The sequence below is a fragment of the Apodemus sylvaticus genome, chromosome 8, assembly GCF_947179515.1.
Source record: "Apodemus sylvaticus chromosome 8, mApoSyl1.1, whole genome shotgun sequence".
Taxonomy (NCBI): domain Eukaryota; kingdom Metazoa; phylum Chordata; class Mammalia; order Rodentia; family Muridae; genus Apodemus; species Apodemus sylvaticus.
In genome coordinates this window covers 106116722-106143843 of record NC_067479.1, presented here as the reverse complement: position 1 = coordinate 106143843, position 27122 = coordinate 106116722, and the positions used below count along the sequence as shown (strand labels likewise).

At 39.9% G+C, this 27122-nt stretch overlaps 1 pseudogene; it reads left to right on the top strand.

Annotated features, from left to right (window-relative positions):
* Positions 1–16512: 16512 nt before the first annotated feature.
* On the top strand, positions 16513–26873 carry LOC127690837 (uncharacterized; annotated as a pseudogene).
* Positions 26874–27122: the final 249 nt, after the last annotated feature.

The window sequence follows — 27122 nt, the reverse complement described above, 5'->3', positions numbered from 1 at the left end:
CCTCCGTATAAAGTCAGACACTCTGAAGCTAATAGAAAAGAAACTGGGGAAGACCCTTGAGGACATCAGTACAGGGGGAAAGTTCCTGAACAGAACACCAATAGCTTATGCTCTAAGATCAAGAATTGACAAATGGGACCTCATAAAATTACAAAGTTTCTATAAAGCAAAGGACACCATCAAAAGGACAAATCGGCAACCAACAAACTGGGAAAAAAAAATCTTCACCAAACCTACATCAGATAGAGGGCTAATATCCAATATATCCAAAGAACTCAAGAAGTTAGACCCCAGAAAACCAAATAACCCTATTAAAATATGGGGTACAGAGTTAAACAAAGAATTCTCACCTGAAGAACTTCGGATGGTGGAGAAACATCTTAAAAAATGCTCAACTTCACTAATCATCAGGGAAATGCAAATCAAAACAACCCTTAGATTTCACCTTACACCAGTCAGAATGGCTAAGATTAAAAACTCAGGAGACAGCAGGTGTTGGAGAGGGTGTGGAGAATGAGGAACACTCCTCCACTGCTGGTGGGGTTGCAAATTAGTACAACCACTCTAGAAATCAGTCTGGCAGTCCCTCAGAAAACTGGGCATGTCACTTCCGAAAGATCCTGCTATACCACTCCTGGGCATATACCCAGAGGATTCCCCAGCATGCAATAAGGATATATGTTCCACTATGCTCATAACAGCCCTATTTATAATAGCCAGAAGCTGGAAAGAACATAGGTATCCCTCAACAGAAGAATGGATGCAAAAAATGTGGTATATCTACACAATGGAGTACTATTCAGCCATTAGAAACAATGAATTCATGAAATTCTTAGGCAAATGGATGGAGCTGGAGAACATCATACTAAGTGAAGTAACCCAGTCTCAAAAGATCAATCATGGTATGCACTCACTAATAAGTGGATATTACTGGAATATGCAAAACATAATCCACACTTCAAAAGAGGTACGAGAAGAACGGAGGAGTGGCCCCTAGTTCTGGAAAGATCCAGTGTAGCAGTATTAGACAAAACCAGAACAGGGAAGTGGGAAGGGATGGGTAGGAGAACAGAGGGAGGGAAGGGGGCTTATGTGACTTTTGGGGAGTGGAGAACCAGAAAAGGGGAAATCATTTGAAATGTAAATAAAAAATATTTTGAATAAAATTTAAAAAAAGAAAAAGAAAAAAAGAAAAACACATTGGCAAACCAGCAAAAACAAAACAAAACAAAATATTCTTCTGATTCCTGACTTACGAACAGAGTATGGTATGTGTTTCCTGTGCAGGTCTCTTATGAAGTTAAGGATCTAAGTTGGATTTCTTTTTTAGAAACCCATAAATGTGTGCCATCTTTTATCAAATGTGTCTTCTCAGTATGATGAGAACAACATATTTTTCACAAAGATATTGTCAAGAATGATGCTTCTGTCTGCAGAGCAGAGATGTGCTATTTCCCACCTCTTTCTATGGCTCACTTTATGTTCAAATGGTGTATGATCTTATTATAAATGTAAAGTAGAGGAACTCCATCTGTGTCCATTTTTTTTTGTCTATTTGTTGTTGGTGGGTATTTTTTTAAACTCGATATATTTTTTTATTTACATTTCAAATGATTTCCCCTTTTCTGGCTCCTCACTCCCCGAAAGTCCCATAAGGCCTCTTCCCCACCCCACATTCCCCCATCACCCCTTCCCACTTCCCTGTTCTGGTATTGCCCTATATTGCTGCACTGAGTCTTTCCAGAACCAGGGGCCACTCCTCCGTTCTTCTTAGACATCATTTAATATGTGGATTATGTCTTAGGTATTCCAAGTTTCTAGGCTAATATCCACTTATCAGTGAGTGCATACCATGATTGATGTTTTGAGATTGGGTTGCCTCACTTAGTATGATGTTCTCAGCTCCATCTATTTGTCTAAGAATTTCATGACTCATTGTTTCTAATGGTTGAATAATACTCCATTGTGTATATACACCACATTTTTTGTATCCATTACTCCATTAAGGGACAGCTGGGTTCTTTCCAGCTCTGATTATTACAAATAGGGCTGCTATGAACATAGTGGAGCAGGTGTCCTTATTGCATACAGGGGAATCCTCTGGGCATATGCCCAGGAGTAGTATAGCAGGGTCCTCGGGAAGTGTCATAGATTTCTGAGGAGCTGCCAGACTATTTCCAAAGTGGTTGCACCATCTTGCAATCCCACCAGCAGTGGAGGAGTGTTCCTCTTTCTCACATCCTCGCCAACACCTGCTGTTTCCTGAGATTTTAAACTCAGCCATTCTGACTGGTGTGAGGTGAAATGTCAGGGTTGTTTTGATTTGCATTTCCCTAATGATTAATGATGTTGAACATTTCTTAAGGTGCTTCTCAGCCATCCGAAGTTCTTCATGTGAAAATTCTTTGTTTAGCTCTGTACCCCAATTTTTAATAGGGTTATTTGGTTCTCTGGAGTCTACCTTTTTGAGCTCTTTGTATATATTAGATATTAGTCCTCTGTCAGATTTAGGGTTGGTGAAGATCCTTTCTTAATCTATTGGTTGACATTTTGTCCTTATGACAATGTCCTTTGCCTTACAGAAACTTTGTAATTTTATGAGGTCCTACTTGTCATTTCTTGACCTTAGAGCATGAGCTATTGGTGTTCTGTTCAGGAACTTTTCCCCTGTGCCAATGTCCTCAAGGGTCTTCCCCAGTTTCTTTTCTATTAGTTTCAGTGTGTCAGGTTTTATGTGGAGGACCTTGATCCACCTGGAGTTGAGCTTAGTAAAAGGATATAAGAATGTATCAATTCACATTCTTCTGCATGCTGACCTCCAATTGAACCGGCACCATTTGTTGAAAAGGCTATGTTTTTTCCACTGGATGTTTTCAGCTTCTTTGTCCAAGATCAAGTGACCATAGGTGTGTGGGTTCATTTCTGGGTCTTCAATCCTATTCCATTGATCCACTTGCCTGACATTGTACCAATACCATGCAGTTTTTATCACTATTGTTCTGTAGTAATGTTTGAGGTCTGGGGCACTTATTCCCCCAGAAGTTCTTTTACCATTGAAAATAGATTTAGCTATCCTGGGTTTTTTGTTATTCCAGATGAATTTGAGAATTGTTCTCTCTAACTCTATGAAGAACTGAGTTGGGATTTTGATGGGGATTGCATTGAATCTGTAGATTGCTTTTTGAAAGATGGCCATTTTAACTATATTAATCCTGCCAATCCATGAGCATGAAGATTTTTCCATTTTCTGAGGTCTTCTTCAATTTCCTTCTTCAGAGACCTGAAGTTCTTGTTGTATACATTTTTCACTTGTTGGGTTAGAGTAACACCAAGATACTTTATGTTGTTTGTTGCTATTGTGAAGGGTGTCATTTCCCTAATTTCTTTCTCAGTCTGCTTATCCTTTGAGTATAGGAAGGCTACTGATTTGCTTGAGTTGATTTTGTAACCAGCCACTTTGCTGAAGTTGTTTATCAGCTGTAGGAGTTCTCTGGTAGAGTTTTTGGGGCCATTTAAGTACACTATTATATCATCTGCAAATAGTGATAATTTGACTTCTTCCTTTCCAATTTGTATCCTTTTGACCTCCTTATGTTGTCTAATTGCTCGAGCTAAGACTTCAAGAACTATATTGAAAAGATATGGAGAGAGGTGGCAACCTTGTCTAGTCCCTGATTTTAGTGGGATTGCTTCAAGTTTCTCTCCATTTAGTTTGATGTTGGCTACCCGTTTGCTGTATATTGCTTATACTATGTTTAGATATGGGCCTTGAATTCCTGTTCTTTCCAAGACTTTTAGCATGAAAGGATGCTGAATTTTGTCAAATGCTTTTTCAGCATCTAATGAAATGATCATGTGTTTTTTTTCTTTGAGTTTGTTTATGTAGTGGATAGCATTGATGGATTTCCTTATATTGAGACATCCCTGCATTCCTGGTATGAAGCCTACTTGATCTTGGTGGATGATCGTTTTGATGTGTTCTTGTATTCGGTGGGCAAGAATTTTATTGAGTATTTTTGCATCAATATTCATAAGGGATATTGGCCTGAAATTCTCTTTCTTTGTTGGCTCTTTGTGTGCTTTTGGTATCAGCTTAATCGTGGCTTTGTAGAAGGAGTTGGGTAGTGTTCCTTCTGTTTCTATTTTGTAAAATAGTTTGAAGAGTATTGGTGTTAAGTCTTCTTTGAAGGTCTGATAGAATTCTGCACTAAAACCATCTGGTCCTGTGCTTTTTTTGGTTGGAAGGCTTTCTATGACCCCTTTTATTTCTTTAGGGGTTATGGGTCTGTTTAGATGATCTATTTGATCCTGATTTCATTTTGGTAATTGGTATCTGTCTAAGAAATTGTCCATTTTCTCCAGATTCTCTGGTTGTGTCGAGTATATGCTTTTGCACTAAAATATGATAATTTTTTGAGTTTCCTCAGTTTCTGTTGTTATATCCCCCTTTTCATTTCTAAGTTTGTTAATCTGTATACTGTCTCTGTGCCCTTTGGTTAGTCTGGCTAAGGGTTTATCTATCTTGTTGATTTTCTCAAAGAACCAGCTCCTGGTTTTGTTGATTCTTTGTATGGTTCTCTTTGTTTCCACTTGATTGATTTCAGCCTTGAGTTTGATGATTTCCTGTCTTTTTCTCCTCCTGGGTGTATTAGCTTCTTTTTGTTTCAGGGCTTTCAGGTGTGTCCTTAAGTTTCTAGTGTATGCTCTCTCCAATTTCTTTTTGGAGGCACTCAAAGCTATGAGTTTTCCTCTTAGCACTGCTTTCATGTGTTCCATAAATTTGGGTATGTTGTGCCTTCATTTTCGTTAAATTCTAAAAAGTCTTTGATTTATTTCTTTATTTCTTCCTTGAACAAGGTATCATTGAGTAGAGTATTGTTCAGCCTCCATGTGTATGTGGACTTTCTGTTGTTTTTGTTGGTATTGAAGACCACTCTTATTCCATAGTAATCTGATAGGAGGCATGGGATTATTTCAGTTTTCTTATATTTGTTGAGGTCTGTCTTGTGACCAACTATATGATCGATTTTGGAGAAGGTACCAAGGGGATGCTGAGATGAAAAATTTTGCTTTGGGATGAAAAGTTTTATATATATATATATAACTTTTCTGGTATAATTCTGATAGGTCTTCCTTTATCTCCAAAATCGATCATATAGTTGGTCACAAGACAGACCAACTATATATTAAATCTAATTGGTCCAAAGCTTCAATTAGTTTCACTGCCTCCCTGTTTAGTTTCTGTTTTCCTGATTGGTCCATTGAGGAGAGTGGGGTGTTGAAGTCACCCACAATTATTGTGTTAGGTACAATGTGTGCTTTGAGCTTTAGTAAACTTCCTTTTATGAGTGAGGTTGCCCTTGCATTTGGAGCATAGATGTTCAGGATTGAGAGTTCTTCTTATTGGATTTTTCCTTTGACTAGCAAGAAGTGTCCTTCCATGTCTCTTTTGATAACATTAGGTTCAAAGTCAATTTTATTTGATATTAGAATGGCAAGTCGGATTGTTGCCTGAGACTATTTACTTGTAGAATTGTCTTCCAGCCTATTACTCTAAGGTTGTTTTTGTCTTTGACACTGAGGTGTGTTTCCTGTATGCAGCAAAATGTAGGGTCCTGCTTCTTTATCCAGTTTGTTAGTGTATGTCTTTTTATTGGGGAATTGAGTCCATTGATGTTAAGAGATATTAAGGAGTAGTGATTATTGCTTCCTATCCTTTTTGATGTTAATGTTATACTTGTGTGGTTATCTTCTTTTGGGCTTGATGAAAGAATGTTATTATCCTGCTTTTTCCAGGGTATAGTTTCCCTCCTTGTATTGGTATTTTCCCCCTATTATCCTTTGTAGGGCTGGGTTTGTAGAAAGATATTGTATAAATTTGGTTTTGTCATGGAATATCTTGGTTTCTCCATCTATAGTGATTGAGAGTTTCACTGGATATTGCAGTCTTGGTTGGCATTTGTGTTCTCGTAGAATCTGCATGAGCTCTGCCCAGGATCTTCTAGCTTTCATAGTCTCTGGTGAGAAATCTGGTATAATTCTGATAGGTCTTCCTTTATATGTTACTTGCCCTTTTTCTTTTACTGCCTTTAGTATTATTTCTTTGTTTAGTACATTTGAGGTTTTGATTATTATGAGACAGGAGGTATTTCTGTTCTGGTCCAGTCTGTTTGGAGTTCTGTAGGCTTCTTGTATATTCATGGGCATCTCTTTCTTTAGGTTAGGGAAGTTTTCTTCCATAATTTTGTTGAAGATATTTGCTGGCCCTTTCAGCTGTAAATCTTCACTCTCATCTATGCCTATAATCCTTATGTTTGGTCTTCTCATTGTGTCCTGGATTTCCTGGATATTTTATGTTACAAGCTTTTTGCATTTTGCATTTTCTTTGACTGTTGAGTCCATGGTTTCTGTGGTATCTTTGGCATCTGAGATTCTTTCTTCTATCTCTTGTATTCTGTTGTTGATATTTGTATCTAAAGCTCCTGATTTCTTCCTAAGGTTTTCTATCTCCAAAGTTGTCTCCCTTTGCGATTTCTTAGTTCTTTCTACTTCTGTTTTTAGATCCTGGGTGTTTTTGGTCAGTTCCTTTGCTTGCTTGTTTGTGTTTTCCTGTATTTCTTTGAGAAGTTTTTGTGTATCCTCTTTCATGACTTCTGCCTGTTGATCAAAGTTCTCCTGTATTTCTTTAAGTGATTTTTGCATTTCCTCCTTTTTGGCTACTATCTTTTGACCCATATTCTCCTGAGTTTCTTTAAGTGATTTTTGTGTTTTCCTTGTAAGGGCTTCTAGATTTTGATCATTTTTCTCCTGAATTTCTTTAAGAGATTTATTTATGTCCTTCATAATAACATAATGACCAGTGATTTTAAATCCAACTCTTGTTTTTTTGGTGTTTTGGGGTATCCAGGACTTGCTGTTGTTGGAGAATTGGGTTCAGATGTTGCTATAATGCCTTGGTTTCTGTTAGTAACTCCTACATTTGCTTTAGCCATCTAGTTCTCACTGGTGTTAGATGGTCTTATTGTCACTGGCTGGTGCTTCAACCTCCTGTGAACCTTTAAGGTTATTTGAGACACTGGATGTCTGGGTTTCCTTTGGCCCAGATTGCCTTCCTCTTTTGTGCAGTTGGAACCCTGCTGAGTCTTGCCCCAAGCAGTGTTACACTTGGGTTGTCTCAGTGAACCAGGTGCTCCTGGACTGCTCTGTCAGAGCAAAGATAGTGGTGGAGAGTCACTTCCTCTTCTGATCCCCAAGTAGGACACAAGCCCCATGACAGGCTGGCTGGTAGATGAACCCCCTCTGTGTTCAGATCCTTGGCACAGGCAAACCCCTGAGGGTTTGCACCCCCAGAGATCTTAACCTCTGGATATCTCAATACATGGTGCTGCTTTCCTGCCCCAACAGGTAGGAAAGATGGCAGTGGGGAGTCTCTGCTGATCTCCATATAGGACACAGGCCCCAGGACAGGTTGGCTGGCAGATGAACAGCCTTTGTGCTCAGGTCCTGGGCACAGGCAGACCCCTGGTGGTTTTCGGCCTCAGAGGTCTTAAACTCTGCATATCTCAGTACCTGGAACTGCTTTTCTGCCCCAGCAAGCAGGGAAGATGGCAGCAGGGAGTCACCCCCTCTGCTGATCTCCACATTGGACACAGGCCCCAAGACAGGCCAGCTGGCAGATGAACTGCCTATGTGCTCAGGTCCTGTTCACAGGCAGACACCTGGCGGTTTGCACCCCCAGAACTCTTAATCTCAGGATATCTCAGTACCGGGTACTGCTTTTCTGCCCTAGCAGGCAGGGAAGATGCTCTTCCTGTGTTCTAATCATGGGAATAGATCATAACAAGATTTAGAGAAAAGTGAGATTGTGTCTCTCTTTCTGTCATACTCTCTCTCTGTTCCTTTATTATGTACCTCTCCCTCTCTCTGCCTGTCTCTCTATGTCTCTGTCTCTGTCTGTCTCTTTCTCAGTCTCTGACTCTGTCTCCCTCTGTCTTTCTCTTTCTCTCTCTGTCTCTGTATCTCTCTCTCTCTCTCTCTCTCTCTCTCTCTCTCTCTCTGTGTGTGTGTGTGTGTGTGCGTTTCTATCTAATGGTAGTTTTGAGACAGTGTTTTTAGGTGTATTGCTGGCTGACCTGCAACTCACTCCATACACAAGGCTGTCCTTGGAGTGTCAGGAAAATAAAGGCATGCACTACAAATGCCTACTGCCTGATATTAACAAGTCTTATATGTCTTAAAGGATTGTGCAAGTTCTTTGTAATAGGCACTGCACCAATTGTTCATTTATTGTAGCTAAATAGGGAGATTAGATTTTAAGTTATTTGGTATCTGCAGATTTTAAAAGACAATATCTTGCAGTTTTTTCTTCCATCCTTCCTTCTTCCCTCCCTCCTTCCCTCCCATACTTCTGTTCTACATTTATATTTTCCCTTCTTTCCTACCTTCCTTAAATTCATCCTTCCACCTTTCCTAATTACCTATCCATTCACTTCTGTCTCTTTCTCTATCTCTGCTTATTTCATTATTCCTTTCTCTATTTATTTTAGTTAAAATTATTGAAACAGGTTCTTACCCTGTGGCTCATGTTGGCATAAATCTCATGATGATACTATGCCTAAGCCTTCTGATTGCTAGAATTAAAGATAGGGAATGAAATGCCTCATTAGATTTTTTTTCTTTGAACCTATACTTGGCTTTAGTTTTCATAGTATTTGTTCATGTCTCCAGGCTTTTGAATTATTGAAAAACATTGCTTGTTGTCCTCCCCACTTTCATCTAATTTGTGGAAGAAGTTATTTATTACTTTTGTAATCCTCTTCAAAAGATAAGATGAGTATGATGCAGAAGTTTAAAGCATCCACAAACAGGAGGGAAACAGGAGGAAGCAACATGATGTAAGGCAGGGCTTAGATGCAGACTCAGGACTAAAGAGCAGGTGAGGGGGAAAAGAGTGGGGTGTGAAGAGGTTGAGTAAATGTATCATGCCAGTCTGTTCTTCCTGGTGCTGACCACACTGTTATGATTGTTAGTGATTTATCTCTGGAGAAACTGAGAAAAGCTTGTATAACCATTTCCTAGTTTTATATTTTTCCTGCTTTTCTGTCAAGTCTAAACTAATTTTGAAAGAAGAAAAAAGGGAAACCTAACATGGGTTAAGAAAAAGAAAAAGCATTACTATAGAAATAATTCAAAGTCCTTAGTGATCATGGAAATGCAAATCAAAATGACCCTGAGATGCCATGTTACATTGATTAGAATGGTAATACCTAAACCTCGGGTGACGGTACATGAGGGCAAGAACTTGGAGAAAGGAGAACATTCTTCCATTGCTGGTGGGATTAGAAACTTGTAAAACCACTCTGGATATCAATTTGGAGTTTCCTCATATAACTGAAAATAGATCTACCTGAAGATTCAGCTATACCATCCTTGGGTATAATACTAAAAGCTGCCCCACCATCTCACAGGACCACATATTCTACTATATTCACAGTGGATATGTTTACGCAAGCCACATGCTAAAAACAACCCAGATGTCCCTCAATAGATGAAGGGATACAGAAAGTTTGGTCCCTTTACACAATGAAATACTACTCAGAAACTAAACACAAGGACACCATGTGTTTTGCACGCAAATGGATGCAACTAGAAACGATCTTTCTCAGTGAGGTAACTCAGACCTAAAAAGACATTCATGGTATGTACTCAATAATAGATGGATATATGCAAGAAAAAATGCAGAGTACCCAGGATAAAAATGTACTGAACTCAAAATGGTCAACAATCCAAAAGGACCAAGTGAGGATACCTCAATCCCACTTGGGAGGGAGTAGAAAGAAATCAGAGAAGGGGGAAAGGTGGGTGGGTACTGAGTAGAAAAGGGGACATGGAGTGGAAGAGGGGAGCATGATCAGGTGTTGGGTTGGGGAAAGTGTAAGACCCCAAAAACCGGGGGTGCCCCAGCACCCCACACCCCGGAAGGCGACACCCAAATCACTCCAGAGAAATGGTATCGATGCAAGAGCATGAGGATTTCTTTATTCCAGAATTCTGGGTTCCATAGCCCTGCACCATGCAGGGTCAGAGGACTATGGACCCCCAGTGCCGAATTGTGACAGCTTTTATAAGTTTATGACAGAGCCCTCGAATCACAAATCAATCATCTCTTAGCATAGAGAGCCCGAGAAATGTGAGCCAATTGATTTGTACCACTCCATAGTTTTTAGCCCAATCAGTTTAAATTATCGGAGCCCGCGCTCAGTGGACCAATTAGTTTCCTATAATGTCTACAGCTGTGTGAACTCCTGCTTAGGGGTAATGGAGTAAGTTTACAGAAGATAAGCTTAGCCCATTTCCAGTTACCCTATGGGGCGTGATCACCTATTCAAGGCCTTTCTTCTAGGTCTAAACAAAGAGTGGGCTCTGGAATGTGACCTTTTACCTAGTTTCTTACAAAGTGAGGACGTCGGTACAGGGGGAAAGGTCCTGAACAGGACACCAATAGCTTATGCTCTAAGATCAAGAATTGACAAATGGGACCTCATAAAATTACAAAGTTTCTTAAGGCAAAGGACACCATCAAACTGACAAATAGGCAACCAACAAATTGGGAAAAGATCTTCACCAACCCTACATCTGACAGAGGGCAAATATCCAATATATACAAAGAGCTCAAGAAGTTAGACCCCAGAAAACCAAATAACACTATTAAAAATGGGCTAATAAACTTCTAAAGAAAGGTTCAACATCCTTAGTCATCAAGAAAATGAAAAAATATCATCCTAAGTGAGGTAATCCAATCACAAAGTAATGCACATGGAATGCAATCACTGATAAGTGGATATTAATTAGCCCAGAAGCTCTGAATACTCAAGACACAATTAGAATATCAAATGATACTCAAGAAGAGGGAAAGAGAGGGCCCTGGTTCTGAAAAGAATTGATCCAGCATTGTAGGGGAGTACCAGGACAGAGAAATGGGAGGGGGTGATTGGGAAATGAGAGAAGGGAATAGGGCTTATGAGACCAATGGGGAGAGGGGAACCGGGAAAGGGGAAAGCATTCGGAATGTAAACAAAGAATATAGAAAATTTTTTAAAAAAATTAAAAAAAAATGAAAATCACAAAACCCTGAAATTTCACCTCATACCACTCAGAATGGTTAAGTCCAAAATCTCAGGTAATAGTAGGTGCTGACAAGGATGTGGAGAAAGAGGAACACTTCTCCACTGCTAGAGGAATTGCAAGCTGGTACAACAACTCTGGAAATCAATTTGGAGAATCCTCAGAAAATTGGACATTGTAGTACTTGATGACAAAGCTATTCCACTGCAGTGCATATACCCAGAAGATTTTCCAACGTGTAATAAGAACACATGCTCCACTGTGTTCATAGCAGCATTATTTATAATAGCCAGATGCTGGGAAGAACCCAGATGTCCTACAACACAGGTATAGATACAGAAAATGTAGTATATTTACACAATGCAATACTCATCAGCTATTAAGAAGAATTCCTGAAATTCTTAGGCAAATGGAGTGAGATAACCCAATCACAAAATAACACACATGGTATACATTCACTTATAAGTGGATCTTAGCCCAGATGCTTGGAGTACCCAAGATTCAGAGACCAAACTAAGGTCAAGCAAAGGATGGCTTTGTTTGTCATCAAAGGAAGGAGAGGCCCTGGTTCCTGAGAATGCTGGAATCCCTAACATAGTGGAATCCCAGGATAGGGGAGAGAGAGTGTGTGGGTTTATGAGTACGGGTAGTGGAGGATGGGATAGGGTGTTTTTGGAGGGGAAAAGAGAAAAGGGAATAACATTTGAAATGTAAATAAGCAAAATATCTAATTAAAAAAACAGAAAGTTCAATATATCATTGACATACAGTGGTGCAGACTAATGAAAATCAAATAAGAATAAGAACTTGCTAATCCACATTTGGAACATGACATCTATTGTGCAAAATGATCTTGATTTCTTCTAAAAATACAACACACCTGTACCACAAAAAAAGTCTGGAGTGTATTAAGATGATTAAAAAAGAAATAAGAACACATTCTCTTTATTCTGCAGAAAAGCAGCTATTGGAGAGAAGACACCAAGCAATGACTTATTACATGCTGGGAATCCTCTGGGTATATGGGTGAATATCTTTTCCCAATTTGTTTGTTGCCTATTTGTCAGTTTGATGGTGTCCTTTGCCTTACAGAAACTTTGCAATTTCATCAGGTCCCATTTGTCAATTCTTGATCTTAGAGCATACACTATTGGTGATCTGTTCAGAAACTTTCCCGCTGTACCAATGTCCTCAAGGGTCTTCCCCAGTTTCTTTTCTATTAGCTTCAGAGTGTCTGGCTTTATGTAGAGGTCCTTGATCCATTTGGAGTTGAGCTTAGTACAAGGAGACAAGGATGGATCAATTTGCATTCTTCTGCATGCTGACCTCCAGTTGAACCAGCACCATTAGTTGAAAAGGCTATCTTTTTTTCCATTGGATGTTTCCAGCCCCTTTGTCGAGGATCAAGTGGCCATAGGTGTGTGGGTTCATTTCTGGATCTTCAATCCTGTTCCATTGATCTGCCTGCCTGTCACTGTACGAATACCATGCAGTTTTTAACACTATTGCTCTGTAGTATTGCTTGAGGTCAGGGATACTGATTCCTCCAGAATTTCTTTTGTTGTTGAGAATACTTTTAGCTATTCTGGGTTTTTTGTTATTCCAGATGAATTTGAGAATTGCTCTTTCTAACTCTGTAAAGAATTGAGTTGGGATTTTGATGGGTATTGCATTGAATCTGTATATTGCTTTTGGCAAAATGGCCATTTTAACTATGTTAATCTTGCCAATTCATTAAGGAGACAGCAGGTGTTGGTGAGGATGTGGAGAAAGAGGAACACTCCTCCACTGCTGGTGGGGTTGCAAATTGGTACAACCACTCTGGAAATCAGTCTGTCGGTTCCTCAGAAAACTGGGCACCTCACTTCCTGAAGATCCTGCTATACCACTCCTGGGCATATACGCAGAGGATTCTTCAGCATGTAATAAGGATACATGCTCCACTATGTTCATAGCAGCCCTATTTATAATACCCAGAAGCTGGAAAGAACCCAGGTATCCCTCAACAGAAGAGTGGATGTAAAAAATGTGGAATATCTACACAATGGAGTACTATTTAGCTATTAGAAACAACGAATTCATGAAATTCTTAGGCAAATGGATGGAGCTGGAGAACATCATACTAAGTGAGGTAACCCAATCTCAAAAGATTAATCATGGTATGCACTCACTGATAAGTGGATATTAACTTAGAAAACTGGAATACCCAAAACATAATCCACACATTAAATGAGGCACAAGAAGAATAGAGGAGTGACTCCTTGTTCTGGAAAGACTCAGTGAAGCAGTATAGAGCAAAACCAGAACAGGGAAGTGGGAAGGGGTGGGTGGGAGGACAGGGGGAAGGAAGGGGGTTTATTGAACTTTTGTGGAGTGGGGGGCTAGAAAAGGGGAAATCATTTGAAATGTAAATAAAAAATATATCTAATAAAAAAAGGAAAAAAGAAAGCAAGAAATAGAATCATCAGTGGAGTGTTTGGTAAGAATAAAATCAATGACTAACATGAATGATACAGCCATATTGAACATGGCTTTAGTATTCTAGGTATAGTGCAATTAGCTGGGGAAATTAAAAACTAAAACCAAAAGAAACAAATGGAGTACTAGCAACAAAAGTTAAAAAAAATTCCTTCTCGGCAACCAAAAAATTGGGAAAAGATCTTCACCAATCCTACATCAGATAGAGGGCTAATATCCAATATATATAAAGAACTCAAGAAGTTAGACTCCAGAAAACCGAACAATCCTATTAAAAAATGGGGTACAGAGTTAAACAAAGAATTCTCACCTGAAGAACTTCGGATGGCAGAGAAGCATCTTAAAAAATGCTCAACTTCATTAGTCATTAGGGAAATGCAAATCAAAACAACCCTAAGATTTCATCTTACACCAGTCAGAATGGCTAAGATTAAAAATTCAGGAGACAGCAGGTGTTGGAGAGGGTGTGGAGAAAGAGGAACACTCCTCCACTGCTGGTGGGGTTGCAAATTGGTACAACCACTCTGGAAATCAGTCTGGCGGTTCCTCCGAAATCTAGGCACCTCACTTCCAGAAGATCCTGCTATAGCACTCCTGGGCATATACCCAGAGGATTCCCCACCATGTAATAAGGATACATGCTCTACTATGTTCATAGCAGCCCTATTTATAATTGCCAGATGCTGGAAAGAACCCAGGTATCCCTCAACAGAAGAGTGGATGCAAAAAATGTGGTATATCTACACAATGGAGTACTATTCAGCCATTAGAAACAATGAATTCATGAAATTCTTAGGCAAATGGATGGAGCTAGAGAACATCATACTAAGCGAGGTAACCCAGTCTCAAAAGATCAATCATGGTATGCACTCACTTATAAGTGGATATTAACCTAGAAAACTGGAATACCCAAAACATAATCCACACATTAAATGAGGCACAAGAAGAATAGAGGAGTGACTCCTTGTTCTGGAAAGACTCAGTGAAGCAGTATAGAGCAAAACCAGAACAGGGAAGTGGGAAGGGGTGGGTGGGAGGACAGGGGGAGGGAAGGGGGTTTATTGAACTTTTGGGGAGTGGAGAGCTAGAAAAGGGGAAATCATTTGAAATGTAAATAAAAATATATCTACTAAAAAAATGGAAAAAGAAAGCAAGTAATAGAATCATCAGTGGAGTGTTTGGTAAGAATAAAATCAATGACTAACATGAATGATACAGCCATATTGAACATGGCCTTAGTATTCTAGGTATAGTGCAATTAGCTGGGGAAATTAAAAACTAAAACCAAAAGAAACAAATGGAGTACTAGCAACAAAAGTTAAAAAAAATTCCTTCTGTGTTCTGTGATTAAAGGAATGTATCAACTCTGACCAGCTTTGTAGGTATTGATAATAAAGAAGAAACTAATAATCCTATTACTGTTCTGGCACTTGCATCACAGAGATCTATGTGAAATTGTGTGCTGCTTCCTTTTCCCAAATACCTCAGGTCTTTAGTACTATACCAGGAGAGCTGGAACTAAGAACAGTTTAGTTGACCTTCGTGCTGCCAAGGCATAATTCTGCAACAAACCTTTTCTTGGAAAAAAGGAGCTTGTTTGTAGTTGGCCCCTTGTTGCGGCATGCAGGTTCCTTTATTCAAGGAAACAGCCAAGTGACCATTAGTGAAAGAGCAGAGGAAAAATAATAGAAAAATTAGTGTCCTATAGGGAAGAAAAGCCCTCAAGTTCTCACTCATCAACAATCTCCTTCCTCTTTTCCAGGTTTTCAGAGTGATATTCTGTGCCTCAAGGTGACAATCAAAGGTAGATGTCTTCCTGCAAAAGATATACCTGCTTTTTTTGACTCTTACAATTGTGAGGGTAGTGGCCATTACAGCACAGATTCAGGTCACCCAGGAAAAGAATGGATAAGCCACAGATATCAATGCCAAAGTGACTCCTGCCTGAACTTATGAACCCATTAAAATTGAGTTTTAACCTGAACTCAGGCCATTCCACTCCCTGCCCATCCTCCTGAGTCTCATTTTTACTGTGAGTATAGTATCATGGTACAGCCCCCTACATCCTCATGCCTGGACTTGGCAATTCAGGATAGACAGATATTGGAGATGTGTTGGCTGTGTGGCTACAATAGAGTCATGCAGTCCAGGTTGATGTTGGCTCACAGATGCCCACTTTTATTGTCTGGTCATATTTGACAAAAGGAGGCTGTGCAAGTTAATATTTTGAAGTAGGGACAGAAAGTTTACCATCTTATATTTGCCTTGAATTTGAGCCCCTGTGTTCCAAAGTAAAGTGAGTTATACTTGCTATAAAGAACATTGTAAACAAGAGATTTTGTGAAATGCATGGATATGTCTATGTAAACGATTAAGGAATGCACAGTAAGAAAATATTAACCAGGTACGGTAGAATTAATGGTAAAGGAGAAAGATATTTGCATCTGGCAAAAGCGTAAACCTGGGGAATTTACTGTATGTTATGTATTTACTCAGGTGGAATATTTATTATTGACAAAAATCTCCCACATACATGGTACATACAGATTTGGGTGCTAACAACAATCTCTTATGCATGATATGGTCCTAACTAACTCTCCCCATCAAAAGCACTTGACTTCTAATTAAGCAGAGAGAAATCTCTAGCTTTGCAAGGAGAGGTAGCCAAAGGGTGTTCTCTGGGTCAAATTAGAGGCTCCAGGAAAGGGCAGCCCAGAAATTGGTCAATTTGAGGAGAGCTTATTAACAAGCAGGTCATGGCAGTTCCCGGTGACATCATCAGTAATGCCTTCCTTGGACATTCTCCTGTATCTAGGAGAGAACTAGAATCTTCTGTGATGTCACCTGTGTTTTGGTAACAGCAACTGCCTGTGGGATATCATTCAGTGCCTGTTGGGTTCACAAACAGCCATGTTTTCGAGGCTTCGGAGGCTATTTCGAATGGAGAATCGCGATCAAGGAGACACTGGCCCAAGTCAGAAGGAATCCAGCAACCTGTCTCATAGAACAGGAAGAATGAATTCTTTTTGGCGAAGGCACAGTGAGTCCTGGGCAGAATTGGGGAACTTTTAGGAATAGGTAAGCTTGGACTTCAGGAGTAGGTCTTACAGGCAGGAATCTTGGACTTTCTCAGTTGCAGAACAAGAATCAAAACTTTCTGATGATTAGTTTGACAGAGTGCCAGTAGTTGACACACCTGCAGCTTCTACTTTTCTGGAAGCTATTTAATTTCCTTTGGAGTCTCACTGAATGCCAGGAGGAGACCCTTTGAGAATAACAATGTATCTCTTCATGGTAGGGAGTTGAAGCACTTCATCCTCTAGATTACTGTAGGATACATCAGTCTCTGATGAAAAGAAGAGAAAAGGAGGCTGTGCTGGTTATGTGTTGAGGTCTCAGACCCTTTGGATTTAAATACAAATCATTAGAGCTTGATAATGCTGAGCTGTTGAACTTCAGAATTTATCTGCATAGCATCAGATATGAGCTGACAATGTTACTCAGATATTTATGTCTTAGGATGCTTATGGTTTTCAGGACAAGGGTTCCTGTAATTGGGAGTATGGCATATGTCTGGCAATGGTGGTTGGGAGGAGGGATGTAGCTTAGCAGACTAGTTCAAACATAGCTGTTCTACTCTTTCAGAGATTCACCCTGTCTCTAGCTTTGCTCTTCCTCAAATGTCTTTTTGGGATTCAGAATGGTCCCCTGTCCTGGGGTATCAATTATGCAAATTCATTTGTGTTTATCTACTTTCAGGGCCTGGTAGGAAAACACCACCCCAAAACTCAAGCATAACTAATCAGATGAAGCAAAAGAATAAATTAGAAGCATTGGATTTTGATATCAGGAAGATGCGGTTTGAGAAGGAAGAACTTTGTCGAATCCTGGATCTTTACAACTATAATAATTTGAACTACAGGTAGTAATTACATCTTGTACCCTGTTAACTGTAGTGTTCCATCTCTGTTAAGCCTATTTCTCATGATTGGAGTGTATCAACTTTCATTATGCATTTTAATAAGCCATTACAACTGTTGAATTGTAGGATAAGGCATGTGCTATATGTTTATGGTCATCCTCTATTGTATTTGTCCTTGAGGAGCTTGGAGTCTCTTGGTTCTTTAAACAGGTAGAAGGACATGGTCACAATTGCTGCCTCTTAGTGTATGGATGCAATAGCTTCATGTCATAACTGGTTTACTCTGATTTTGTTCATTATACTCTGATAATATGGCAGCTGCCTAGATTGATTTGGCATTCTAAAATGTTTGTTTGTGTGAATATAGTTGTGCATGTTTTGTTCGGGAACTGGCGCTGTGGGGCCTTTGATGAGGTCTGAATATTTGACTGAGGCACAGTTCACAGGTGATAAAAGTGTTGAGTCCATGGACCCCCAAATTGATCACCTTGCTTCTTGTGTTTATCTTGGCGTCACATAAGAATCTCTTTGGGAAAGAAGTGTTAGAAAGTCTCTCCCCTCTGTAGTAAAGTTTAAAGTCTGGGATACTGAATCCCCCTGAAGTGCTTTTACTGTTGAGAATAGTTTTAGCTATCCTGGGTTTTTTGTTATTCCAGGTGAATTTGAGAATTGCTCTTTCTAGCTCTATGAAGAACTGGGTTGGGATTTTTATGGGGATAGCATTGAATCTGTAGATTGCCTTTGGCAAGATGGCCGTTTTAACTATATTAATCCTGCCAATCCACGAGCATGGAAGATTTTTTTCATTTTCTGAGATCTTCTTTGATTTCCTTCTTCAGAGATCTGAAGTTCTTGTCATATAGGTCTTTCACTTGTTTGGTTACAGTCACCCCAAGATACTTTATGCTGTTTGTAGCTATTGTGAAGGGAGTCATATCCCTAATTTCTTTCTCAGTCTGCTTATCCTTTGAATATATAAAGGCTACTGATTTGTTTGAGTTGATTTTGTAGCCAGCCACTTTGCTGAAGTTGTTTATCAGCTGTAGGAGTTCTCTAGTAGAGTTTTTAGGGTCACTTAAGTATACTATCATTTCATCTGCAAATAGTGATAGTTTGACTTCTTCCTTTCCAATTTGTATCCCTTTGACTTCCTTTTGTTGTCTAATTGCTCTAGCTAGGACTTCAAGAACTATACATGAAGAACTTCGGAGGGCGGAGAAACACCTTAAGAAATGTTCAACATCATTAATCATTAGGGAAATGCAAATCAAAACAACCCTGAGATTTCACCTCACACCAGTCAGAATGGCTAAGGTTAAAAACTCAGGAGACAGCAGGTGTTGGCAAGGATGTGGAGAAAGAGGAACACTCCTCCACTGCTGGTAGGATTGCAAGATGGTGCAACCACTTTGGAAATCAGTCTGGTGGTTCCTCAGAAAACTGGGCATGACACTTTCTGAGGACCCTGTTATACCACTCCTGGGCATATACCCAGAGGATTCTTCAGCATGCAATTAGGACACATGCTCCACTATGTTCATAGCAGCCCTCTTTGTAGTAGCCAGAAGCTGGAAAGAACTCAGGTGTTCTTCAACAGAGGAATGGATAAAAAAAATGTGGTATATTTACACAATGGAGTACTATTCAGCCATTAGAAACAATGAATTCATGAAATTCTTAGACAAATGGATGCTGGAGAACATCATACTAAGTGAGGTAACCCAGTCTCAAAATATCAATCATGGTATGCACTAACTGATAAGTGGATATTAGCCTAGAAACTTTTAATACCCAAGACATAATCCACACATCGAATGATGTCCAAGAAGAATGGAGGAGTGGCCCCTGGTTCTGGAAAGACTCAGTGCAAGAGTATAGGGGAATTCCAGAACAGGGAAGTGGGAAGGGGTAGAGGTAGGAACAGGGGGAGGGAAGAGGGCTTATGGGCCTTTTGGGGAGTGGGGACCCGGAAAAGGCGAAATCATTTGAAATGTAAATAAAAATTATATCAATCTTACACCAGTCAGAATGGCTAAGATTAAAAATTCAGGAGACAGCAGGTGTTGGAGAGGGTGCGGAGAAAGAGGAACACTCCTCCACTGCTGGTGGGGTTGCAAATTGGTACAACCACTCTGGAAAGCAGTCTGGCGGTTCCTCCGAAAACTGGGCACCTCACTTCCAGAAGATCCTGCTATACCACTCCTGGGCATATACCCAGAGGATTCCCCACCATGTAATAAGGATACATGCTCTACTATGTTCATAGCAGCCCTATTTATAATTGCCAGATGCTGGAAAGAACCCAGGTATCCCTCAACAGAAGAGTGGATACAAAAAATGTGGTATATCTACACAATGGAGTACTATTCAGCCATTAGAAACAATGAATTCATGAAATTCTTAGGCAAATGGATGGAGCTAGAGAACATCATACTAAGTGAGGTAACCCAGACTCAAAAGGTGAATCATGGTATGCACTCACTAATAAGTGGTTATTAACCTAGAAAACTGGAATACCCAAAACATAATCCACACATCAAATGAGATACAAGAAGAAAGCAGGAGTGGTCCCTGGTTCTGGAAAGACTCAGTGAAACAGTATTTGGCAAAACCAGAACGGGGAACTGGGAAGGGGTGGGAGGGAGGACAGGGGAAGAGAAGGGGGCTTACGGGACTTTCGGGGAGTGGGGGTGGGCTAGAAAAGGGGAAATCATTTGAAATGTAAATAAATTATATCAAATAAAAAAAAAGACAAAAAAAAACATCATCAACAACAATAAAAAAAAATAAAGTTGTATAATTTCAGCAAAAAAAAAAAAAGAAAAAAGAAAAAAAAGAAAAAAGAAAAAAGAAAAAAGAAAAGAAAAAAGAAAAAAGAAAAAAAAAGAAAGTCTCTCCCCTGTAAATACTAGTTATGACCTCTGGTAATTCATGTAACAATAGGAACCAAGAATTGAGAATCCTTGTCTTTAAAATATGAGAAAATCATCACATATATTTGTTGGACGGAAGTCTGTGATACGGTTTAATGGAAACTTCTGAGAGAACTAGTCTGTTCCTACAGGCTCACCCTGAGAGCTCTTCAATGTCAGTTCCCTCCTTTGGGTCCCCTGTCTCTGCTGTTTTGTACCCAGGGAAATAAATTGAACTCAGCACCAATAGGTCCCACTTTGAAGGAGTAAGTTTGTGGTATATACTTGATGTGGCTACTCCAAAATACAACCTTTTTTCATATGAGATCATTTTTTTATTTTATATTTTCTTTATTTACATTTCAAATGTTATCCTCTTTTCTGTTTTCCTCTTTTCCATAAATCATCTATCCCATCTGCCTTCCTTCTGCTTCTCTGAGGTTGTTCCTAGTCCCTCACACACACCTAAACTGCAGCACTAATTGAGCCTTCATAAGACCAAGGACGTCTCCTCTCATTGATATGTGACAAGGCCATCCTCTGATACATATGCAGCTGGAGCCATGTGTACTCCTTGGTTGGTGACAATCCCTGGGAGCTCTGGGTGGTTCAGTTGTTTGATACTGTAGTTCTTCCTATGGGTTGGAAACCACTTCAGCTGCCTCAGTCCTTTCTCTAACACCTCCATCTCTCAGTAGATTCTCAGTCCAATGGTTGGCTATGAGCATTTGCCTCTGTATTTGTAGGTCTGTGGCAGGTCCTCTCATGAGGCAACTACATCAGACTCCTTTCAGCAAGCATTTCTTGGCATCTTCAATAGAATCTGGGTATGGAACTGTATACAGGATAAATCTCTATATGGGACAGTCTTGACATGGCCTTTCCTTCAGTCTCTGCTCTATACTTTATATTAGCTGTGGTGATTATTTTGTTCCAATTTCTAAGAAGGACTGAATGTCCCCCACTTTGGTCTTCCTTCTTGAGCTTCATGTGTTCTGTGAATTGTACCTTGGTTATATGGATGTTTTGGGCTAATATCTACATATCAGTGAGTGCATACCATGTGAGTTCCTTTGTGTTTGCATTACCTTACTGAGGATGATATTTTCTAGTTCCATTCATTTACCTAAGAATTTCTTGATTTCATATTTTTTATTAGCTGAGAGGTACTCCATTGTATATATGTATCACTTTCTGTGTGTCCATTCCTCTTTTGAAGGACATCTGGGTTCTTTCCAGGTTCTGGCTATTATAAATTAGTCTGCTGGCAACATAGTGGAGCATGTGTCCTTGTTGTATGTGGGAGTATCTTTGGGAATATGCCCAGGAGAAGTTTAGTTGTGTCCTCAGGTTTAGTATGTCTAATTTTTTGAGGATCTGGTAGACTGATTTCCAGAGTGGTTGTAACTGTAATTCCATCAACAATGGAAGAGTGTGTCTCTCCACAATCCTATCCAGCAACTATGGTACCTGAGTTTTTGATTTTAGCTATTCTGACTTCTATGATGTGTAATCACAGGGTTGGTTTGATGAACATTTCCCTGATGACTAAGGATGTTGAACACTTATTTATTTGCTTGTTGGCCATTAAATATTCATCAGCTGAAATTTTTTGTTTATCTCTGTACCCCATTTTTTTAGTGTTATTTGATTCTCTGGAGTCTATCTTCTTGAGTTCTTTGCATATATTGTATATTATTACCTCTCCTTTGGAAGTAGGATGGGTAAATATCTTTTTCCCATATGTTAGTTACTGTTTTGTACTATTGACAGTGACCTTTGTGTTACAGAATCTTTGCAATTTTATGTGGTCCCATATTTTGAAACCATATGTTGATTTCAGAGCATGGTGTTCTGTTCAGGAAATTTTCCCATGTGTCCATATGTTATAGGATCTTCTCCAGTTTTTATCTGGGGAATTCTGGTCTATCTGGTTTTATGTGGAGGTTTTTGATCTACTTGGGCTTGACTTTTGTAGAAGGACATAACAATGGGTCCATTTACATTTTTCTACATACTGATCACCACTTGTGCTAGCACCATTTGTTTGCACATGATTCTTGAATTCATATCTCAGTGGACGTTTTTGCTCCTTTGGTCATGCCCTGACACAGGATGAATGTTGAATTCGACATCATTAAATCACAACACGAGAAGACAAGGATGGATATGGAAAAACTGAAGCAGTCTATAAGTGATGCCATAGAGAAGTACAAGGAGGTGATCGAAGATAAGTATTCCTACAGGTGAGTCATTGACACAGCTGCGACCCCAGCACTAGTCAGGGAATGCTTCTGTCCTTGTAAGACTCTGAACAAAAGCAGCGCTCTGTTTCTATACTACCTGTTCCATAATAGGAACCCTGCCTTGAGGCAAAGGTCTTGAATTTGTGCCTCTTTGACTCAGTTGTGCTAAGTGTGAAGAGTATACAAGACCATCCACTCTTTATTCTTCCAAATTCAGGATCCTCTACATAGAAAACATTTCCACCATATTGGAAATATAAGGCAAACCTTAACCTCGAACTTCTACCAGGAGATTTAAAGATCTGGATCCCTGACAAAAATGGAAAGATTGTATACCTCTTGGGCCTTATCTCCTCTCTGAGAGGATTTGTCCTCTAGTGCTGATGGTTTCCTAGTACCATGGACACAGAAGCACCCATGAGGAACATTTCCTGTTCTGTGATGTTCATGAAACCCTCTAAGTAGTCAGGGATTTCTGAAGTAATTTGAGTCTTGTGGAATGTTAGTCACTTTACACAAGTCTCTGAATTTGACCTGCCTCAATTTGGTGTTGATATGTGTACTGTGGACTCTAGACTGGGGCTGTCTGGGGATCAGGGAATTGCAGGGATCAGGGTACTTGGAGGACTGGCAGGTAAACAGAAACTGAAACAGAAACTCGCCCTGTTTTATTTGTCATTCAGCACCAGGCACTACCAAGTCCTGAATGCATGTTCACAACAGAAGGAGAATGTAAGGATATTGCTGCATGAGAACAATAAGCTGTTGGTGGAGCAGGCTGAACCACAAGCCTACTTTGGGGAAGAAAAGAGTTTCTGTGAGGAGGCCAGCAAGACCATCGATTTCCCATGTGCCAAGGAGCAGCAGGTAGGATGAGGCACCAGAGGCAGTTTGCCCTCATGGCTAGCCATAAACATAGACACACCAATGTAAGTGTCCACCAACTTCTCCACACCCTCCCTTGTGTCTCATCCAAGTATTCATGTATGTGATCATTTCCAAGTTTTTCTGAAGAGGTAGGCTTTTTGAGAAACTGTGTTTATAAGCCAATGCTCCTACTCTAAAACAATCTGCAGCTCATTAGTGGATATAGGTGAACTGCACAGCACACCAGTGCATGCCATTAAGTTTGAAGGGGGCTGTGCTGGAGTCCTCCTTTAGAATAGTACAGAGCTTTGGAGAAGAAGTAAAGTCCTGTAGCTCCTTTGCTTTGCAGTGATCATGTGAGATTGCAGGCAGGAAGTGGTTTGCAGGGATGAGAGCAGAGTGGACTTGACAAGTGAGTGGATATCATTGTTGTCTTTTGGAAGTTTTGTTCTTTCCCCCTCCCCTTCTCTGCTATCTCAAGATGGTTTCTTCAGGCTTCATAGACCTTTGGCCACATTAACAGAGCCTGAGTAGCAGCTTGTCAATCCTATTTTCTTTGAGTGCGGCTAGAGAGATCGTCCCTGAGCCTTAGAGTCTGGAGCTTGCTGGATGATCATGCATGTGGAAAGGGCTTCTCATAAGTTGAGGATTGGTATGAGAGCTTTGAGGCTTTCTGAAAAAATTTCTTCTTACATACCCCAAATTATGATGAAGAAGTGTGTTCTCCTGAGTTTTTTTATTTTTCTAAGAAGCATAGCACAGTTTTGGGTCACCCTTGGAAGGTCTACTTTCTATAGTCTAAATTATTTTGTTCCTTTAGCATAACAGATTACTCACTGTTTTCTGCTCACTTATGATTTTCGTTTTGTGTATGTTTTTGCATGTGTGCATTTGTGTGTGTGTGTGTGTGTGTATGTTTGTGCCGAACTTTATCTTTTAAGCTATATTGGGAGGGTCAATTAATGACATCTGATTTTGTCCAGTCAGTTATTTGCTTATTTCTTTGAGTCTAGGTCTCTGGATATACCTGACACTTCCTGTTTTGTGCTGCCCAGTAGACTTTCCTTCTCCTGTACACTACCAGGTGGATCTCCCTCTCTTGTTTGTTTCAACAAATTGCTAAACAAAACAGCTACTTTAAAAATAACTATTAGATTTCTTCACTGTCCCTGCATAGAGTTATCCTCCTATATGATTCTGGGTTTTCGTATTGGCTTTGGCATGAACATTCGTAGAATCCTCCAGTGCATCCCTCTCCTGCCATTGTTTTGCTAACTGTATTGTAGGCATGGCTTTGTTTCAGGACAGATTCTCTGTCATAGTTGTGTAGAGTGCTGCATTTCAGAAATGTCACAGCAGGTTTTACAAGAGCTTGCCTTTTACTGAAAATGAGGATGATTCAACATCACACAAACTGTTAAGTGTTGAAAAGTTCCTAAGTAAAGAATTAAGTCTCTGTCTTCCTCTGAGGCTTCCAAGGTCTTCTATGAAAGACCCAGTGTAGATTATGTGAGGAAACTGTGAGGAGTCAGCATGGGGCTTGCTGTGGACTTTTCTTTGATATCTCTTTCTTAGGAATTCAGTGTTGTATTGCCCAGGTTTTCTGTGCAGAGCTTGTAACTTACTTGTAGGACCAGCAAGTATCTGCATAGATAAAGTTCCTAAAGAGCAGAAAGGTATAGGTCAGGGCCACAAAGCCTTCCTGAGTCTGAGAGCCTTCCCTGTACACATGGTATGTCCCACGACTTGCTCATGTAACAGGCAATGTGCTGGACAAGAGGAACATTTTCATTGATGTTTGTGTGTCTGTGTCTGTGTCAGGAATGTGATGTTTGTGTGTCTGTGTCTGTGTGTGTTTGAAGCAGCTGTTGCTGAGCATGTTTATACTTAAGTTGTATGTTTATATAATGCTAGGTGACTTTTCAAGTATTTGTGGTATGGATTCTTGTATATAATACAAGTGTGTGAGTGTGTGTGTGTGTGTGTGTGGCCATGTTTGTACAGAAGGAGTAACTCTCCAGAAGACCAGCTAAAGAGAGAAATTGTACTTATGTGGTTCAGCCTTTCCATGAGCGATAGCTCAGTTTGAGATAATCCATGTAAGCATTAGGCCTTCAAACAGTCAGCCTTATCTTACTGAAAATATCCCTGACACAATCACTCATGTGGGGAAACTCTTCCTTTCAATCCTACTCACAGAGATTTCCTATTATTATGCGCTCACACCTTTGGACACCAAGTAAGTTAGGTGATGGTAAAGGGAGCTCCTACTGGAAGAAGCTGTTTACTTTAGGACAAGTCTGAAACAATGACCAAGATTGAGATGCGAGTCCACCACCAAGATGGGATCCTTTACTGGGAAAAAATCCTACTCTTCTCAGTTTTGGAACTTGCTAAGCCAGATTGGATAATAGGTCAAGACCCCCGATTCCCATTCGGGTTTATAAGGGGAAAGCACATCACTGACTGAGCTGTCTATATGCTATGCCCACTATGCACCTCTCCCACTCAAGATTTGTTTTTATATCCCCAGAACATCCTAAGAGATTTTTATATTAACATTCACCAGACAACTAAACAGGTTATTGTAATATACTATGCTTGTATCGTGTGAACACAAAAATTTTGCATGCTTGAAAGTGTACCCTATAATAACCACAGACATACAGGGGTGTTTTGTTTCTTCATGACCATCATGTTTAAAGTTCAGTGCCTGGCCTTGGGAATATATTCGTTTAGTGCACTTGTGCTGAGTATAGGACCTATAGTGTCCAGGGACTTCATGTAGTATGGTTTCTCTGGATATTTGCAGATAGAGGGTTTGACAAGGGGAATCCTGGCAGATTGCTACACTGGAGAAATTATCACAGCCTTCACTTCAATTCTTGGCAGGTTTCCCATAAAGGCATCCCTGTGGTTTTCTAGGTTGTTCACATCTCTCATGAACTCAGAATCAGATATTGCTGCAATGTTCTGATTCCATATAATCTACCTGGACTATTGTACAAATGTGGTGTGTTGTTAAATTCCATTACAGTGTGTACTTCACAGTTCAATTTCTTGCAGTTTTTAAAAGCTGATAAAAAACCCAAGCCCAGGTGCACTATGACACTTGGGGATGCAGGTTCTGACCTCAGCTGATAGGTCCTGTTAGATTGTCCAGCTGAGTAGAGCTGGTGTGAGAGGAACAGCAGAATTGACAAATTCTTATCAGGCCTTTGTCTGTTCCTTCCTTAGGTGTAAAATACTCTATCAGACACAAGAACATGGCACAGACGAGGACATGATGTCCCTTGTGGATTACTGCTGTAAGAGGAGCACTGAGGATGCACAGCAAATTCACCACTATTTCATCTCATCCCTAATAATCATGGATATCATCGGCTGCATTGTCTTCACTTTATTTTCATAGTGAATAGGACTTAAATTCATGTAGTGTCTTGCTCACTACATGAGAGTGCAGTATTGGGACATGTTCAGAGACACACCAAGAGCTGCTGCACATCCAAGAAGAGTCTGAGAGTGTAAATATTTTCTTTTCTGGATGTTTCATCAACAATAATTGCATCAAGA